Source organism: Ranitomeya variabilis, chromosome 2, assembly GCF_051348905.1.
Source record: "Ranitomeya variabilis isolate aRanVar5 chromosome 2, aRanVar5.hap1, whole genome shotgun sequence".
Classification (NCBI taxonomy): Eukaryota; Metazoa; Chordata; class Amphibia; order Anura; family Dendrobatidae; genus Ranitomeya; species Ranitomeya variabilis.
Window position 1 is genome coordinate 473,305,057 of NC_135233.1, and position 15,408 is coordinate 473,320,464.

Sequence of the window (15,408 nt, forward strand, 5' to 3'; positions counted from 1 at the left end):
AAAAAAAAAAAAAAAAAATTATATATATATATCCACAAAATGAGAAGAAAATCGGACCGCACCAACAGCCTGTACAGAAGACGTGATGGGAACCGCTCACCTGCGTGCTGATAGCCAAAGCCTCCAGTCCTGTGTGCGAAGCTCCGTGAAAGAGATGCATCAATGGATTACGATGGGAGAAGAAGGCACGCACTCACAGGATGTCCGATGCAGGTAACTTTATTGTAGTAAAAGACACATCTTCACAGCCGGGGGTGCTGTACAAGGAGTGCGGCGATGCTAGACAACAGCTGTTTCGCGCCTGGCTGGCGCTTCAACAGGTCAATGAAAGTGTGCACAGAAACGCCGGGTGAAATAGAAACAGGTGAGGACGAGGCGCCACCCATCTACTTCCTCCCTCTGTGAACCGATCACACCCCACCTTGAGACAAGATCTTTAAAACATACCTTAAAAACAATGCACATAGTACCAAGAAATATTTCCAAAAGGAAAAACAACGCAACTTATAACAGCCATGATTAATATGATCTTCATACCACAGTAGTGTACATTAGAACTGCAGAATTATAACATTGCCTGAGAACGAAAAAAACACGCATGAGCATGTGGTAGGAAGCAATAGAATCTTGACATTATGCCTACTGAGTGGCTTAATTATGATGAGAAGAACAGGTTATAAGAAAATGGCCATATCCACCCTGTCATTAAAACCTAATGGGCCCATAGCGTTAGTTTGCATAATCCACCGGGCTTCTTTTTGTAGAAGCATATTATGAAGGTTCCCCCCCTCTTTTTGGTAGGGTGACCTGCTCGATGCCGGCAAATGTCAAAACGCTAGGGTCACCATTATGACTAACGCGAATATGTTCAATTAAACGGGGAACCCCTTTGCCTGTAACAATAGTGCTGCAATGTTCTCGAAAGCGCATATATAAACAGCGTATAGCTTTTCCAATATAAAAACGTCCACACGGACAAAATATAACATACACGACATTTTTCGTTTTACATGTTATGAATGTGTTGACTACATGCTTCACGGGTCCAATACTGAGAAAACGCCCCGTAAGGTGATATTTGCAGTGTGAACAATGGCCACATCGAAAGTTCCCTTTCGGTGTACTGGAATTTAACCAATTATTATGATCACTTGGTAAACGGTTGCGCACTAAGACATCCCTTAGATTTTTACTGCGTTGATTTGATATTAAAGGGCCCCTTTTGACAATATCTACTAGGTCTCTGTCTTTTTCGAGAATATGCCAGTTCTTGCGTATTGCACTGCGTATGCAACTATCTACCGAACTAAATTGAAAACTAAAATTAAAACGTTTGCCTGATGGTGTACGTGTAATGTTCCCAGTGTTGAACATGTCAGATCTTACTCTGGCATCATTAAGCAACTTAGTAGGATATCCTCTGTTTGCCAACCTATTGAACAACTCATTAGACTGGGTTATTGTGTGCTGTTAACTTTATTAACCCGTAAAAATTGGCTATAGGGGAGGGACCGTTTGACATGTGATGGATGGTAACTTGTAAAATGTAATAGGGAATTGGTTGCAACAGGTTTACGGTACAGTGTTGTAGCCAGGGTACCTTCTTTTGCCTCCACAGAAACATCCAAAAAATTGAGGCTTGTGCCTCCAAATTCCGATGTGAACGACATGTTCATCTGATTGGCATTAAGATATGCAACAAAGGAGGAAAATGTATCTTCAGACCCGTCCCATACGAAAATCATATCATCCACGTATCTACGGTAGAATTTTATGTGTTTAGAAAACGTATTTTGTGTGGCATAAATGTATTTCTCCTCAAAGAGGCTTAAAAACAGGTTAGCGAAGGTGCATGCTGCCGGAGTCCCCATTGCAGTCCCAGTTACCTGTTTATACCACAAGTCTCTGAAGGTAAATGCATTGTGCATCAATATAAATTGCAACCCCTCACATACAAAGTCGATAAAAGACTGGGATCGATCAGTGGACTCCAAGATAACTCTAATAGAGTCCACCCCCATTTGCTGGGGGATCCTAGTGTAAAGATTGGCTACATCGACTGAAGCTAAAGCGAACCCGGTTTGCCATTGAAAATGCTTGATAGCTTTAAGGAATGCATTAGTGTCCTTCAAATAAGACGGGACGCTCATTAGTATGGGGCGAAGCAGCCAATCGATGTATTTCGACAGGGGTTCTGTAAGAGAACCCACCCCGGATACTATGGGGCGTCCGGGAGGGTCTTTTTCGGACTTGTATATTTTGGGGACGTAATACCAATGAAGCTTAATGGGGAACTCCGGCAGCAGCTTCTCCGCTTTACTGCGTGAGATAATACCTGTTTCAACTGATTTTTTCAAAAAGGCCTGTAGGGACCCCTTAAATTTCTGTGTGGGGTCTTGAGCCAATAACATACGTGTTCTTATCTGCCAATTGTCTATCGGCTTCTTTGAGATACATGGTTTTAGGGATCAGCACAATCTTTCCTCCCTTGTCCGCTTGCCTAAAGGCCCCGTCTCACATAGCGAGATCGCTAGCGAGATCGCTGCTGAGTCACAAGTTTTGTGACGCAACAGCGACCTCCATAGCGATCTCGCTATGTGTGACACGTACCAGCGATCAGGCCCCTGCTGCGAGATCGCTGGTCGTGTCAGAATGGCCTGGACCTTTTTTTGGTCGTTGAGGCCCCGCTGACATCGCTGAATCGGTGTGTGTGACACCGATCCAGCGATGTCTTCACTGGTAACCAGGGTAAACATCGGGTTACTAAGCGCAGGGCCGCGCTTAGTAACCCGATGTTTACCCTGGTTACCAAAAAAAACAAACAGTACATACTCGCCTTTCGGTGTCCAGGTCCCTTGCCGTCTGCTTCCTGCTCTCACTGACTCCCGGCCGTACAGTGAGAAGTGAGAGCGCAGCAGTGACGTCACCGCTGCGCTCTGCTCTCAGTGTACGGCGGCAGTCAGTGAGAGCAGGAAGCAGACGGCAAGGGACCTGGACACCGAAAGGCGAGTATGTAGTGTTTGTTTTTTTTGGTAACCAGGGTAAACATCGGGTTACTAAGCGCGGCCCTGCGCTTAGTAACCCGATGTTTACCCTGGTTACCCGGGTGCTGCAGGGGGACTTCGGCATCGTTGAAGACAGTTTCAACGATGCCGAAGTCGTTCCCCTGATCGTTGGTCGCTGGGGAGAGCTGTCTGTGTGACAGCTCCCCAGCGACCACACAACGACTTACCAACGATCACGGCCAGGTCATATCGCTGGTCGTGATCGTTGGTAAATCGCTTAGTGAGACGGGGCCTTAATTACTGTGTCCGACCAATTGGAAATTTCTTTTAACGCCTTGCGTTCTGCATTAGACAGATTAGATGGCACTTTTGTATATATTAGTGCCTCAACATCTTTTATGACTAATGTTTCAAAAAGGTCGATCACATTGCCAGGGGATGTAGGTGGCATGTACTTAGAAGGGTCCCCACCCGTGAATGGTTCTATTGACGGGGTGGGTAAAACCGGAGTGATGGCTGTATCATCAGTTAAACTTAACAATAAAGCTCCATCTGCATTCATATCTGCTAAAGATTGTACCCCTGTATAAAAACGTCCACACGGACAAAATATAACATACACAACATTTTTCGTTTTACATGTTATGAATGTGTTGACTACATGCTTCACGGGTCTCAGTATTGGACCCGTGAAGCATGTAGTCAACACATTCATAACATGTAAAACGAAAAATGTCGTGTATGTTATATTTTGTCCGTGTGGACGTTTTTATATTGGAAAAGCTATACGCTGTTTATATATGCGCTTTCGAGAACATTGCAGCACTATTGTTACAGGCAAAGGGGTTCCCCGTTTAATTGAACATATTCGCGTTAGTCATAATGGTGACCCTAGCGTTTTGACATTTGCCGGCATCGAGCAGGTCACCCTACCAAAAAGAGGGGGGGACCTTCATAATATGCTTCAACAAAAAGAAGCCCGGTGGATTATGCAAACTAACGCTATGGGCCCATTAGGTTTTAATGACAGGGTGGATATGGCCATTTTCTTATAACCTGTTCTTCTCATCATAATTAAGCCACTCAGTAGGCATAATGTCAAGATTCTATTGCTTCCTACCACATGCTCATGCGTGTTTTTTTCGTTTTTTTCGTTCTCAGGCAATGTTATAATTCTGCACTTCTAATGTACACTACTGTGGTATGAAGATCATATTAATCATGGCTGTTATAAGTTGCGTTGTTTTTCCTTTTGGAAATATTTCTTGGTACTATGTGCATTGTTTTTAAGGTATGTTTTAAAGATCTTGTCTCAAGGTGGGGTGTGATCGGTTCACGGAGGGAGGAAGTAGATGGGTGGCGCCTCGTCCTCACCTGTTTCTATTTCACCCGGCGTTTCTGTGCACACTTTCATTGACCTGTTGAAGCGCCAGCCAGGCGCGAAACAGCTGTTGTCTAGCATCGCCGCACTCCTTGTACAGCACCCCCGGCTGTGAAGATGTGTCTTTTACTACAATAAAGTTACCTGCATCGGACATCCTGTGAGTGCGTGCCTTCTTCTCCCATCGTAAAATATATACACATATATATATATACATATATATATATATATATATATATATATATATATATATATATATATATATATATATATATACACATATATATACACACACACACATATATATATATATATATATATATATATATATATATATATATATAGTATATTTTTCTTTTAAAAAGGGTAATCCTGATTTTTTTTTACTGTATTTCCACTTTACACACTGTATTGAAAAGGGGTAATATGAAATACAAATTAATTTTTAGCATAAATCCCAATCTATTCAAATATATTTTAAATATACTTTAATTAAACATTCCATATCCTTCCCTAACTACACAATCTAACTTTTTTTTTTTTTTTACAACTTCCTTTTTGATGATGCTTCGTTTGAGAATCTCAGTGCATGCTGGGATACTGAAACGAAGCGTCATCAGGGGGCAGAGGATTCGGTCATTACAGCATCCCCTGCCCCGTCCTTAAAATGAAGTGTCATCGGTGACCTTCATTTCAGGGGCTGGGTTAGTCTCTGCTCTGTCACTATGCAATGTGCACAATGACAGTGCGCTCCCTCTTTGGCTCAAATCAGTAGGAATGAGATGGCAATAGAGCACACTGTCAGTGTGCATTGTAAAAATATCCGGCATGCAGAGACAAGTGACGTCCTGGGCCTCATCAGAGCCAGAAGTTCAGGTTTAGTGTGAGAGGCCCAAAGATTTCAGCGCTGTTGGCAGGGATCAGAAGATGTGATGAGGACCAGATTTGTTATAGTGAGGAATTGAGAGATCCCGGAAAGGTGAGCAGTAATTTGAATATAAGGATTTTTCTTCAAACTTTTCATGGCCTTTAGGGTTAGGAAAAAATGACAGCTAGCGACCAACATGAGGCAAAATACTCACAAAATGAATTTTAATGAAATCCTAATTTTGGTAAAATTCGAGTAGAATTAATTTCCACTCGAATTTATTCGCTGAACTCTAATTATATTATTTTAACTCACCAAAAAAAATCTGCAGACAACAGAACTGAAGAATCAAGTCACAGTCTATGGATAGACACAGAGAGCAGCACAATAAATGTTTATGACATACATCTGCTGCTTTATCATTTTTTACAATGATTAGTCATTTAGTGCTGTTCTGGATCAATAAAAATGAACCTTTAACCAAATACCCTATGTACAAAAGGAAAATGTGCATATCAGATTAATTGTTAAAAGTAATCTGCATTTAAAGAAAATATGGAAATGAAGCAAAAAAACAAAACAAAACTTGCCAAATATTTTGTAGGTCCCACTCAAGCATCCTTGGGTCTATAATAGCATGATATTTAGCACTGTAAGTTGAGAGGGTCTGCACTGATCATACCTTTTTTAGCATAGAAAAGAGACCCTTAATTTTGCTTATTATTATTAGTACTATCATTTTATACTTTTATAACTAAGGCTATGTGCACACATTGCGGATTGAGGTGCAGAATTTTCCGCACAAAATCTGCATCTCCTGGCAGAAACCGCAGGTGCGGATTTGCCGCAGATTTTATACGGATTTTGTGCGGATTTGATGCAGATTTTGTGCGGATTTTGTGCGGTTTTTCCCCCCACGGATTTCTATAATGGAAGGGGTCAGAAACACTGCAGTTCCGCACAAAAGAAGTAGCATGCTACTTCTTTTGATCCGCAGCGGTTTTAATGTGGATTTTTCCGCACCGTTAGCCCTTTTTTATTATTTTCCAATTGATTTACATTGTACTGTAAATCACTGTGCGGAACTGCAGCGTTTCTGCGTGGGAAAAATCCTACGGATCCGCACTAAATCTGCATCGTATGCACACAGCCTTAATATTGAGCAGAATTAAGTATATTGAGCTGCAGCTACTGTCAATACATGTTAGGATAAGGTTTACAGTATTATAGCATGTGTTATTTATTTGTATAATGGATTAATTGCCACTCTTGTCTTTGCTGGAATTTCCCCATTGAATCTGCCTTTTAGCTTAATGATTAACTCATGATTATATTTTGTTTAATAAAGATTTAATAAATTTTTATACCACATTTACTTTTTTGTTTGGGCAGTTTAATTTGTGGTGGTACTCTGTGGCAGTAATCAGGCCTGGGTGTGGTTAGGGAATTTACCGCATTTTTCACTTTGTAAGACGCAATGTTTTCCCCCAAAATTTGGGGGGGAAATGGAGGTGCGTCTTACAATGCGGATATTCCGCTTACCCGTTGCAGGCTGGGATGAGGGGGTGTACGCCGCTGCCGAGGGTGATGCTGGCATCTCCGGTGCTGTGGGGGGGGGGGCTCTGCCGACATTTTGTGAAAGGCCAGGGCCCCCCAGCAGTTCGTCTATGCTTTCCTGTGTGACAGACTTCAGGAAAATGGCCGCCGGGAGGCTGTGCATGTGCAGATAGAGATCTCGGCACCAAGATCTTGAGAGATGAGATTTCAGCTCTGAGATTTCATCTCTCGAGATCTTGGTTCCGAGATCTCCTTCTGCGAATGCGCCGCCTCACAAAATGTCGGCAGAGCCCCCCCGTGGCACCGGAGACTCCAGCATCACCGGAGACACACCCGCAGCACAGGAGCCCACCCGCAGCACAGGACACCCGCACAGCCCCTCATCCCAGCCTCCAGCAACGCTCCACTCCTGCCTCCTCCAGCAGTGACCCTGGGACCCGGCTTCACCTCAGCCACCACCCCGGTAAGCAATAAGACGCATGGGTTATAAGAAGCACCACCATTTTATTAAAAAAAGTTTTTTCCCCATTTTTCTCCTCAAAATTAGGGGTGCGTCTTATAATCCGGTACGTCTTACAAAGTGAAAAATATGGTAACTTTTGCTTCAAAAGATGTAATTAACCCCAGGTAATTCAGGTTTTAGGGAGGGGGAGGGTACTTACATTTTCACACAGGGGCCTAGTAAGTTTGGATTTCTTTTTCACTTAGGCTATGTGCACACGTTCAGGATTTTTTGCGGATTTTTAGCATTTTTGCGCTATAAAAACGCTATAAATCCGCTAAAAATCTGCATACTTTAAGCATCCCATCATTTATAATGAAATCCGCAATTTCTGTGCATATGTGCGTTTTTCCGCGCTAAAAACGCTTTGCGGAAAAATAATGAATATGCTCATTAATTTTGCGGAATTTGCGCGGATTTCCCACTGCCTAATGCATTGGGAAACATTTGGGAAAATCCGCGCAAAAAACGCGCTAATTCCGCGCTAATTCCGAGCAAAAACCGTGCAAAATCCGCAAGCGGATTTCTGGCAGAAATGTCCGGATTTGGTCAGGAAATTTCTGCTAGAAATCCGGAACGTGTGCACATAGCCTTAATAATAAAGACCTTCATTTAAAAACTATATTTTGTGTTTACTTGTGTTATCTTTGTCTAATATTTAATTTTGTTTTGTGATCTGAAAGATTTGTGTGACAAACATGCAAAAGACTAGGAAATCAGGAACGCATATGATAGACAGAAGGTGCATCTACAGATGACTGGTTGGTGAATAAATATTACCAAAACAGAAAAAAAACCCACACGGTTAAAAATTACCTGCGCTGCTGGAAAGAAGTCTCTTTCTGGGATATTCATTAGAAGGTTCTTCATTGTCCACTAACATGGTTCAATGCTGTACTGGCATCTTTATCAAGTGTAAAAGTGAATAAATATATTATAACGTATCAAAATGTTTCCTGTACAGCAAATGATGCAACAGGTTTGTCATGAACAACAGTATTGATCCACGGATTAAAAAATAAAATAAAAAATTCCACATTGTTTGCCATACACATTTATTGCGGTGCTTCAGGGTCCATGTCATTGTTCCATTCTATATCTTCTACTTCATCATTTTTTCTCACTGGTCATCTGTATACAATCCACTTTTTTTTTCCCCAGCAGCAGCTATTAATCATTTACAAAACCAATTATAATTTCCTATGTTACAGAATTGCAAAATTCTAATGTTATACTGTGGTATTTGATTTTTTTTCTTGTACCCATACAGTTTATTGCATTCTCATGCTATATATGGTAAATTATATTATTTATCGTGTGCTGAGTCACGGTACATTGTATGATTGTGCTTGATAACTGATTAATAAAGCCATGGGAATGAGAAAAAAAAATCCTTATCTTTTGCTGACATCTTGTGGTTGTTTTGGTGCAACACATTGAGTGAAATTCCCCCTTTATTCCACTGCTATGAAGCCTAAGGGGTAACGTTCCTCCAGTGCTAAAACATTTACTCCTCACCTGTACAGATTCCTAGATTTCTGTTCCCAAGAAAAAGATTAGGGAAAAGGATGAACCTTGTTTGAGAGTAATACTCTCCTACTAGATGGTAATGATTTAACATACGGTGAGGCAGGATTGCCAACTTTTTTTTTCTGGACAACTTCTCAAAAAAAATCTCAGGCAGACAACTTGTTTTTTTACAGACACATTAGAAAACCTTAATAAACCATCAAGATTATAAGCGATTCATGTCTACAGCTCATAATTCTGCTGTGAATCCAGGGCTGCCAGTAGAAGTTTCGGGGCCCCATACGGGCAAAATTTACGGGGCCTCCTTGAGACTCCGCCCAGGCTCCACCCCAGCCCCGCCTCCAATGCTCCACCCCTCGAACTGTCCACAGTCCCACCGCTCTCTCTTAGAAAAACTCCACTTCTCACCTATCACACATTAACAGTTCCCATCACCAGATCACACATAAAGCCGGCAGCTTTTGGTTTGGCCAAAAGATTTTTTTAAGCCGCCACCATAACAAGGTAGACACTTTTGGCCAGGCCCTATTCTGCTGTAACCTGTTAAATATTTGTTAAAATATGCAATACAATTTAGGTATATTTTTATTTATTTTTCAATTTTTTAAATTTCCAATAATATCATATTCAAAGAACAAATACCGCTACACCATGTCCAGACCACATATTACCACCACAGTGATCGAATAATATCAAATACAGGGAACAAATACCACAACACCATGACCAGACCACATATTACCACCAATGACTGAATAATATCACATACAAGGAACAAATATTACTACAACATAGTGACCAAATAGCACATACAAGGGACAAATAGCGCAACACCATGTCCAGACCACATGTTACCACCACATAGTGACTGAATAGTACAATACTGATCAGTAATAAACCCCCCCCACAATACTATCATCATAAGTGCCATTATACACAGGAGATCTGTACTTAGTATGCAGTGTCTGTGTACAGGTAATAGTGATCACTGGTGGTATTATACACAGGAGCTCTGTATATAATGTATAGGTAATACAGTGATCACTGGTGACATTATACACAGGATGTTGTGAATTTACTTTTTGGCTCCCTCTAGTGGCTACTAGGGATTTGACTCTGGGTATGTCTGTCATTCCTTTTATGCTCACCTGGGTCGTTAGGTCAGGGGTGTTGCTATATAAGCTCCCTGGACCTTCAGTTCAATGCCTGGCAACGTTGATATCAGAGCTAATCTGTAGTGCTCTTATCCACTGATCCTGGTTCCTGCTTCATTAAGCTAAGTCTTTTTTTTTGCTTTTTGCAATTTGTTTTTGTTTGCTATTTTTGTCCAGCTTGTATATAATCTTTATCCTGACCTTGCTGGAAGCTCTAGGGCGGCTGGTGTTCTCCCCCCGGGCCGTTAGACGGTTCGGGGGTTCTTGAATCTCCAGCGTGGATTTTTTGATAGGGTTTTTGTTGACCATATAAGTTATCTTACTATATTCTGCTATTAGTAAGTGGGCCTCTCTGTGCTAAACCTAGTTCATCTCTGTGTTTGTCATTTCCTCTTACCTCACCGTTATTATTTGTGGGGGGCTCGTATCCTACTTTTGGGGTCCTTTCTCTGGAGGCAAGAGAGGTCTTTGTTTTCCTCTTCTAGGGGTAGTTAGCTCTCCGGCTGGCGCGAGACATCTAGCGACCAACGTAGGCATGTTCCCCGGTTACTTCTAGGGTTGGCGTTAGGAGTAGATATATGGTCAACCCAGTTACCACTGCTCTATGAGCTGGATTTTTGTACTTCGCAGACTTGCTGATATCTCTGAGACCCTCGCCATTGGGGTCATAACAGTTTGCCAGGCCAGTATTAAATGTTAAATGCATTGCAGAAGTGGGATTATAAGAAAGAAAGCTCTGAGTTTTTTTTTCTCTCTCTCATTTTTTTTTCTTTTCCCCTTTACCTCTGAGTGGCTTGTGATTGCTGCAGACATGAATGTCCAGACCTTGATTACAAGTGTGGACCAGCTTGCTGCTCGTGTGCAGGGCATACAAGATTATGTTACCAGAAATCCTATGTTAGAACCTAAGATACCGATTCCTGAACTGTTTTCCGGAGATCGATTTAAGTTTAGAAATTTCAGGAATAATTGTAAATTGTTTTTGTCCCTGAGACCCTGTTCCTCTGGAGACTCCGCTCAGCAAGTGAAAATTGTTATTTCTTTTTTACGGGGCGACCCTCAGGATTGGGCTTTCTCGCTGGCGCCAGGAGATCCGGCATTGGCTGATATTGATGCGTTTTTTCTGGCGCTCGGTTTGCTTTATGAGGAGCCCAATCTTGAGATTCAGGCAGAAAAAGCCTTGCTGGCTATGTCTCAGGGCCAGGACGAGGCTGAGGTGTATTGCCAAAAATTTCGGAAATGGTCCGTGCTGACCCAGTGGAACGAGTGTGCATTGGCTGCAAATTTTAGAAATGGCCTTTCTGAAGCCATTAAGAATGTGATGGTGGGTTTTCCCATTCCCACAGGTCTGAATGATTCCATGGCCCTGGCAATTCAAATTGACCGGCGGTTGCGGGAGCGCAAAACCGCAAATTCCATCATGGTGTTATCTGAACAGGCACCTGATTTAATGCAATGTGATAGAATCCTGACTAGAAATGAGCGGAAAATTCATAGACGCCAGAATGGCTTGTGTTACTATTGTGGTGATTCTGCACATGTTATCTCAGCATGCTCTAAGCGTCTTACTAAGGTTGTTAGTCCTGTCGCTATTGGTAATTTGCAACCTAAGTTCATTCTATCTGTAACTTTGATTTGCTCACTGTCATCGTATCCTGTCATGGCGTTTGTAGATTCAGGTGCTGCCCTGAGTCTTATGGATCTGTCATTTGCCAAGCGCTGCGGTTTTGTTCTTGAGCCATTAGAAAATCCTATCCCTCTTAGGGGTATTGACGCTACGCCATTGGCAGAAAATAAACCGCAGTTTTGGACACAGGTTACCATGTGCATGACTCCTGAACATCGGGAGGTGATACGTTTTCTTGTTCTGCATAAAATGCATGATTTGGTTGTTTTGGGGTTGCCATGGTTACAGACCCATAATCCAGTCTTGGACTGGAAGGCAATGTCAGTGTCAAGTTGGGGCTGTCATGGAATTCATGGAGATTCCCTGCCCGTGTCTATTGCTACTTCTACGCCTTCGGAAGTTCCGGCGTATTTGTCTGATTATCAGGATGTCTTCAGCGAGTCTAGGTCAAGTGCATTGCCTCCTCATAGGGAATGTGACTGTGCAATAGATTTGATTCCAGGCAGTAAGTTTCCTAAGGGAAGACTGTTTAATCTGTCGGTACCTGAACATACCGCGATGCGTTCTTATATCAAGGAGTCTCTGGAGAAGGGGCATATCCGTCCTTCTTCTTCCCCTCTTGGTGCGGGATTCTTTTTTGTGGCTAAAAAAGACGGATCTTTGAGGCCTTGTATTGACTATCGGCTTTTAAATAAGATCACTGTCAAATTTCAGTATCCTTTGCCGTTGTTGTCAGACTTGTTTGCCCGGATTAAAGGTGCCAAGTGGTTCACCAAGATAGACCTTCGCGGTGCGTACAACCTTGTGCGCATTAAGCAAGGAGATGAATGGAAAACCGCATTCAATACGCCCGAAGGTCATTTTGAGTACTTGGTGATGCCATTTGGGCTCTCTAATGCACCTTCAGTTTTTCAGTCCTTTATGCATGACATTTTCCGGAAGTATCTGGATAAATTTTTGATCGTTTATCTGGATGATATTCTGTTTTTTTCTGATGATTGGGACTCGCATGTGGAGCAGGTCAGGATGGTTTTCAAGATTTTGCGTGAAAATTCTTTGTTTGTTAAAGGCTCAATGTGTCTCTTTGGTGTACAGAAGGTTCCCTTTTTAGGGTTCATTTTTTCCCCTTCTGCTGTGGAGATGGACCCAGTCAAGGTTCGAGCTATTTATGATTGGACTCAACCCTCGTCAGTTAAGAGTCTTCAGAAGTTCTTGGGTTTTGCTAACTTCTACCGTCGTTTTATCGCTAATTTTTCTAGCGTTGTTAAACCGTTGACGGATATGACCAAGAAAGGCTCTGATGTGGCTAACTGGGCTCCTGCTGCCGTGGAGGCTTTCCAGGAGTTGAAGCGCCGGTTTACTTCAGCGCCTGTTTTGTGCCAGCCTGATGTCTCACTTCCCTTTCAGGTTGAAGTGGATGCTTCGGAGATTGGGGCAGGGGCCGTTTTGTCGCAGAGAAGCCCTGGTTGTGCTACTATGAGACCTTGTGCCTTTTTCTCTAGGAAGTTTTCGCCGGCTGAGCGAAATTATGATGTGGGCAATCGGGAGTTGTTGGCCATGAAGTGGGCATTTGAGGAGTGGCGTCATTGGCTCGAGGGTGCTAAGCATCGTGTGGTGGTCTTGACTGATCACAAAAATCTGATGTACCTCGAGTCTGCTAAACGCCTGAATCCTAGACAGGCCCGCTGGTCATTGTTTTTCTCCCGTTTTGACTTTGTGGTTTCATATTTACCGGGTTCTAAGAATGTGAAGGCCGATGCTCTGTCTAGGAGCTTTGTGCCTGATGCTCCTGGAGTCGCTGAGCCTGTGGGTATTCTTAAGGAAGGAGTTACTCCTGTCAGCTATTTCTCCAGATCTGCGACGTGTGTTGCAGAGATTTCAGGCTGGTAGGCCTGACTCTTGTCCACCTGACAGATTGTTTGTGCCTGCTAAATGGACCAGCAGAGTCATTTCCGAGGTTCATTCCTCTGTGTTGGCAGGGCACCCGGGAATTTTTGGCACTAGAGATCTGGTGGCCAGGTCCTTTTGGTGGCCTTCCTTGTCAAGAGATGTGCGGTCATTTGTGCAGTCCTGTGGTACTTGTGCTCGAGCTAAGCCTTGCTGTTCTCGTGCCAGCGGGTTGCTCTTGCCCTTGCCTGTCCCGAAGAGACCTTGGACACACATCTCTATGGATTTCATTTCGGATCTTCCGGTGTCTCAGGGCATGTCTGTCATCTGGGTGATATGTGATCGTTTCTCCAAGATGGTCCATCTGGTTCCTTTGCTCAAACTGCCTTCCTCTTCTGATCTGGTTCCTGTGTTCTTCCAGAACGTGGTTCGTTTGCACGGCATTCCTGAGAATATTGTGTCGGACAGAGGATCCCAGTTTGTTTCCAGGTTCTGGCGATCCTTTTGTGGTAGGATGGGCATAGATTTGTCGTTTTCGTCCGCTTTTCATCCACAGACTAACGGTCAAACGGAACGAACTAATCAGACTCTGGAGGCGTATTTGAGGTGTTTTGTCTCTTCTGATCAGGATGATTGGGTGACCTTCTTGCCGTTGGCTGAATTTGCCCTTAATAATCGGGCTAGTTCTGCCACCTTGGTTTCGCCATTTTTCTGCAACTCTGGTTTCCACCCTCGTTTTTCCTCGGGACATGTGGAGCCTTCTGACTGTCCTGGGGTGGATTCTGTGGTGGATAGGTTGCAGCGGATCTGGAATCATGTGGTTGACAACTTGAAGTTGTCACAGGAGAAGGCTCAGCGTTTTGCCAACCGCCGCCGCGGTGTGGGTCCCCGACTTCGCGTTGGGGATTTGGTATGGCTGTCTTCTCGATTTGTTCCTATGAAGGTCTCCTCTCCCAAATTTAAGCCTCGATTTATTGGTCCTTACAAGATATTGGAGATCCTTAATCCTGTATCTTTTCGCCTGGATCTTCCGGTGTCGTTTGCCATTCACAACGTATTTCATAGGTCCTTGTTGCGGCGGTACGTTGTGCCTGTGGTTCCTTCTGCTGAGCCTCCTGCTCCGGTGTTGGTTGAGGGCGAGTTGGAGTACGTGGTGGAGAAGATCTTGGACTCTCGTCTCTCCAGGCGGAGGCTTCAGTACCTGGTCAAGTGGAAGGGCTATGGTCAGGAGGATAATTCCTGGGTGGTCGCCTCTGATGTGCATGCGGCCGATTTAGTTCGTGCCTTTCACGCCGCTCATCCTGATCGCCCTGGTGGTCTTGGTGAGGGTTTGGTGACCCCTCACTAAGGGGGGGGTACTGTTGTGAATTTACTTTTTGGCTCCCTCTAGTGGCTACTAGGGATTTGACTCTGGGTATGTCTGTCATTCCTTTTATGCTCACCTGGGTCGTTAGGTCAGGGGTGTTGCTATATAAGCTCCCTGGACCTTCAGTTCAATGCCTGGCAACGTTGATATCAGAGCTAATCTGTAGTGCTCTTATCCACTGATCCTGGTTCCTGCTTCATTAAGCTAAGTCTTTTTTTTTGCTTTTTGCAATTTGTTTTTGTTTGCTATTTTTGTCCAGCTTGTATATAATCTTTATCCTGACCTTGCTGGAAGCTCTAGGGCGGCTGGTGTTCTCCCCCCGGGCCGTTAGACGGTTCGGGGGTTCTTGAATCTCCAGCGTGGATTTTTTGATAGGGTTTTTGTTGACCATATAAGTTATCTTACTATATTCTGCTATTAGTAAGTGGGCCTCTCTGTGCTAAACCTAGTTCATCTCTGTGTTTGTCATTTCCTCTTACCTCACCGTTATTATTTGTGGGGGGCTCGTATCCTACTTTTGGGGTCCTTTCT